We start from the raw sequence: 6185 nt of genomic DNA on the forward strand, positions 1-6185 counted from the left end.
GCTTTTTGGATGAGAAGTGAAATGTCTTCAAAGAAAAACCAGAAAGTTCAGCTGCTTCTTTGAAACAGCACTTTCGGACAACCATGACCTAGATGACTGAGAATCTCTATAGACATTTCCTGTCATCTTTCTTTCTTTCTTTCTTTCTTTCTTTCTTTCTTTCTTTCTTTCTTTCTTTCTTTCTTTTTTCTTTCTTTCTTTCTTTCTTTCTTTCTTTCTTTTTTCTGTCTGTCTGTTTCTTTCTTTCTTTCTTTCTTTCTTTCTTTCTTTCTTTCTTTCTTTCTTTCTTTCATGTCAGCACTTGTGATCATTTGGACGGTGTATGCAAAATGTGCTATACCAAATGCTACAATTAGAATTACAATGATGTCTGGAAAATCACAATAGTATTAAGACATAAGTAGAAACATTAACGTTTGGAGAAAACTGGCCGGAGTTTGCCAGTAACAAGGAAGATAAGTGGTTGCTAACATTTGATAGCCCTGGCTGTAAATGAGCAAAGACTGAAAGCAGAGGAATAGCATCCTCAGAGATGTCATGGTAAGCAGAAGGAATTGGTAAGACAGCTTGAAGTCAGTACAGTAAAACTGGGCCAATGTAAGATGCATGAATGTCAACTCCAGAATTCCCTAGCCAGCATGTAGAACATCACAATTAGGGAAAAAGGAATTCTCCCAAAAGCAGACTGGCAAGTAATGAAATCAAAGAGTTAGAAACATGTAACGTAAACCAGTAAAGGTGCACAGACAAATGCACAGAGATGCTCACGAAGGGACTGGAAAGAAAGGCTAGAAAAAGAAGGTTAGGATGACTAGGTAAAGTTTGTGTGAGTAAATTTTGAGTAATTCAGAGAACTGGCAAATGCCACATCTGGCTGGCCCGAGAGTGGGGTGGGAATGGAGATTTTGCAGCATTCTTAACCTACCACACCCACCAAGCTATGCCCACCAACCCACACATTGCTCACCAAGCAATGCCCACAGAACCAGTAGTAAAAAAAATTGAATTTTACCACTGCACGAAACTCCTCTGTTGAAAAGATGTTTGCAAACCTGAAGAGAGGAGACATTTTATTCTCATTCCCCAAACCCCCTTCCAGAGTCATCTGCAGCTGCAGTGTGGAAAAAAAAAAGTACAGTACACAGATAGTTCAAGCCACCTGAGCTGCTGCATAATTTAAAACATTCCTTTCTGAGGTGTAACTTGCAAGCAAATGACAAATATAATTTCATGCAAGATTCACCCAGAGGGCCACAAAGAATGTGAAAAACACAAGTGTTGAGAACAAAGGGAATGCAGTTCAAACAGAGCCTTGAGATAAAAGCCCAAGTATAAACGTCTTAATGTCTTTTTTTTCTTTTAATAATGCCATGAATATCAAGGTTATTGCATCAGGCTATATTTATATATGTTTTCATTTCAATTCAGACTCCAGCTAGCAAATATTTTCCAAAATAAGTCTCACCATATCCCCAATGTGACCACTATTTTTCTAGCTGTGATTTTACACAACACACACAAACCATTAACTTTCATAATGGCTAAAGATAATCCTTGTGTTTACTTCTATACACCGAAATGTTGATTTAATGGACCAATAATGGAGGGGTGACAATTCTGAATGTCCATTAAAAAGCAAATTACATTATGCAAATAATATAAATTGTCATTCATAAATTGACATAATCGGCATGATGTAAAAATTAATGTGAAGTTAATATATATTAAACTGGCAGATCCTGACTACGTTAAACTAATGGGCTATTTCAAGTGGATATCTTGACAAAAATATGCTGCTTTGCATCCAGATTCTGCAAAATGGAGGCTCCTTTAAATTGAGATTTTTGTCTTTTATTATGACCCTGGGAATTTTAAATCCTAAAGAATGAAAATAGTAGGTGGACTTCTACAAGAGGTCATGCGATTTTAAGACAAAAGATTCACCTTACAAATATAATTTACAGTAAACTGATATTTTACATTATTCAGCTTATTATAAAACTATACCTATGCTATAGCTTTGGATACCTATATTGAGCTACTGTATTTTTATCATCAGCTCTGCAACTTGTAGGCTGAACCCTTGCCCTTTGGGAGATGATGGCTGGTTGGGACAGGTTGTTGCTAAATGTCTCCTTGATGTTGGTATTCTCCTTGAAGTAGCTGATGGTTGACCCACTTCTTAAGAAACCATAGCTCAACTGGATGTTCTGGACCAGGTATGTTAAACTCAATTTCATTGAGGGCCACATCAGGGCTGTGATTGACCTCAGGGGCGGCAGGGGGTGTGGTTGATTGAGTGGGTGTGGCCAACTGGGTGGGCGTGGTCACCTTGACACCACTCACTGGATGTGGCTGACTGGATGGGCGTGGTCAGCTTGACACCACTCCCCAAATTGCTGACATGATTCCTCTTCGCATTGAGCTGACAGATGATGAAATCCAGGCTTCTGTATTTTGATCTAAGTCTGAACAGTTAATACGTAAAGGTACATTTGACTTTATAATCAATTAGCTTTCATCATAATAAAATACTTGTCACCACTCTTCAAATACTTTTTAAATTTGCCTTTTTCCTTCCTATCATCTCTCTGATATCAGTTGCCCCTGAGAAGTTCCTTTGTCCTGTTGATGTCCAGTATACTATAGAGCAGGGGTCTCCAACCTTGGCAACTTTAAGACTTGTGAACTTTAACTCCCAGAATTCCTCAGCCAGAAGTCCTCAGCAAAGCAAAGGAATTCTGAGAGTTGAAATCCACAAGTCTCCAAGGTTGAAGTCCCCTGCTAGAGAGTAGTAATTGCACAGAAATCTGCTGTTGTAATTGAAGAGTCCTTGGTGCCTCTGAGCTAGGTTATTTTCTTGCAGACATTTCATTACCCAAACTAGATAACAAAATCAGTGCTAATGAATATTCTATATTGGTACCACACAGGTTGCTGGTTTCCCACCCCACCCCCCAATTTTGTGCCCAAACACAAGATTACACTAAACCATTTCTGTGATTAGGACAGAAAGATGGAGAGTTGAGATATGGAGGGAAAAGTTGACCACATTACTCTATTGGTTTTAATCTTTGTTCTCCTGAATTGTATTCGATTTTTGTAAATTCCCAGTTTATTTTTTAAGAGATGCTGTTAAATCTAACAGCACAGAAATATACCATGTACTAGATTCAGCTGGATTCTGATGTACTTCTCTTAACTATTGAGTCCTTGGTGGTCTCTGAGCACAGTTATTTGCTTGCAGATGTTTCTGCATGAGGTATGAAGTACCTCATGCAAGTAATATAATATAATGAATGCCAGTGAGTGTGGTATTTGCTTCCTGTTCATAAGTAGCTAGCGTTGTATATAGGGGCGAAACAGGGTCAGAGCAAAGGGGCAAATTAAGTGAGGTCAGAGTTGGCTTCACTTGGATCATGCCAACATGAAGCTCCTGATAAATAACTGGATTTCTTTTGAAGCTTGGCTTGAGGCTCATGGTTTAATTAGGGCATCAGTTGGAACCCTGACGTTCAGTTAACAAATGTTTCACTTAGCAAAAGAAATTTGGACTCAATTGTGGTCATACGTCGAGGACTACCTGTATTTGAAAACAAAAAGAACTGGGAACAACTTAGTATGAATTACCTCTGATTAGGCACAAAGCACTTTCTGAAACTACAGGTACAAATTCAAGCCAAGGAAATTAATATACAAGTTGTCAATGACTGAATTTATTCAGTGCTTACTTTGTAGCCTCCAGAGGTATAAGCATGTCTGTTAGTCAATGTGTTGCTAATTTTTTTACATGCTGAGTATACTGTAATTTTATTGCTCATGATGTCCCAAAAGATATCTCCGCTGATCAGCTGAGGGAGCCTCTATCACACAGCCAGAATTTTATGAAAACAGTAGCATTCACATTCGTTTTAATGTCAGAAAATGTTTTGCATTCAAAGTGCCCAAAGAGCATTCCTTAATCCCATTGATTTCCAATGTCATAAACAGTTAAACCATGAAAACTTTATGAACTTCATTAGATTTTTAAAGTGATGAGTGCTTGGAAAATTGGGATTATTGCAGGAGGATGATTCTGCTGTTTTGGGTTTGTTTATTTTTTAGACAGAGTATGAGTACAAACTTTTGGCCTATTCTTTTTTTTTCCTGGGGCAGACATTGAAATCTTGCTCATGTAAGAGTGTCCATAAAGTGTGGCTAAAAAGATGACCAGATAGTGGCTACAAAAGTGCAATTAAGAGGCTGCCTTTTTGGGGGGGATGTGTAAAAAGGATGGCATTTCAGTTGCATCTTCTTTCCTTTCCTGCAAACATACCTGGGAAAGCCTCAGTTGCTATACTAGTCTTCCATTATACAAAAGGCAAGGTTAAAGTAGAGACAATAGGGAAGAATGCTTGTTTTGTTTGGTTTTCATGGGCTATATTCTATTTGCAATAATTTGCTAAAGACCGCCTATACTCCTGATGGCGAACCTATATTACATGTGCCACAGGTGGCATGCAGAGCCTTCTCTGTGGGCATGCATGCCATCGCCAGCTGCTCTTCTGGTTTTTGGTGTGCACCGGAAAACGGTCTGAAAACGCCCCAAAACCAGGCCATTTTTCGGGCTGTTTTTCAGGCTGTTTTCAAACCATTTTCCAGACCAAAAAACAGCCTGAAAATGCCCCCAAAACAGGTATGTGTGCACTGGCCAGCTGGTTTTTGGCTTTCTGGTGCTACGGCATGTGCGAAGACCAGCTGGCCAACATGAGGATGCTGCCGGCCTCATTCCAAACATACCAGTTGGAACGGGATTTGAAACCCACCACTGTATTGAACTATTGGGCAATGGAAGATTGCGGACAGAGGAACACAGTAAGGAATATTACTGAACTCAGATGGTCATATACGTATTAATTTTAGAGCCTCCTTGTCCACTACAGAATGACCATTTACATTATTCAGAATTCTATCTTTGAAATTAAATATATATTTCCCACTAACTACTTCAGGGACACATTTTGGAGGAAAAAATGTCCAGCTTTTCACTTTCAATTTTGTTTAAATGCCTTCCAATATTTATGCACATTTTGCCTTTCCTTTCTAAGCCTATCTTAAAATATTAGTGCATTAACCAGCTCAAATCACATAAGCTCTTAAATTACTTTGATATTATCCTTAATTTAAATTTGCTGACACATTTAACCTCCAGAGTAGTTAGACAAATGGATGCTGAATTTAAAATATATCTCTACAAATATGACATTTGCGTTTTGAATATATATATATATATATATATATATATATATATATATATATATATATATATATATATATATATCTGATAAAGGAGGAGAACCGGTGGTGTAGTGGCTAGCAAGTCTGCCTAATATATAACACATCCCAGGTTCAAATCCCAGTAAGGGTATGGCTAGCTGATGAGAGCTAAATAGCTTGAAATGGATCCATACTAGTCTCCCTTTATTTATTTATCAGCACAAATACAACACACACACACACAAACAATAACTGGCAATTAACGCAGTTCCGTTCCCATTTTAAGCCCAAGCTTGAAGATGGCAGGTGAGATCCTGCCGAAACGTTGCAAGGACAATCTCAATCTTACACGGGAAAAGACCCGAATACAACAAAACCAGCATTGCTTTTCCCGTGTAAGATTGAGATTGTCCTTGCAACGTTTCGGCAGGATCTCACCTGCCATCTTCAAGCTTGGGCTTAAAATGGGAACGGAGCTGCGTTAATTGCAAGTTATTGTTTAGAAATAGAGAAAATTTGCAAAGAAGAGCTGCCATACAAATGGCTACATAGAGAGGCAGAGAATCATCAAAGGAAATTGACTTCTTCCAATATCTTCATGGATAGAGCATGGATGAGCCAATCTTGAGCCAGTCAGGATTGAATATTGCATTCTAACCACTGCACCACCACAGCACCACTCAAGCGAATGGAGATATGGTTTTATAAATGGGCGCACAGACATGAACTGTAAAAATCTGGGCAATCATTAGATATGGATGTGATCAGAGTTAAGACTATTTTTTTAAACTACTGGCAGCCATGAATAAGTCATCTGGAGTTCTGCAGGCCAGATGCGACAGCCTCATTTATAGGCATTGCATTTTGTATAATCTGGGCTGTTGTTACATCCTACTATCAGCCTTGCAGGATCTTTAATTTATCCTTAT

The sequence above is a fragment of the Natrix helvetica genome (assembly GCF_964273705.1).
Source record: "Natrix helvetica genome assembly, chromosome: 6".
Classification (NCBI taxonomy): Eukaryota; Metazoa; Chordata; class Lepidosauria; order Squamata; family Natricidae; genus Natrix; species Natrix helvetica.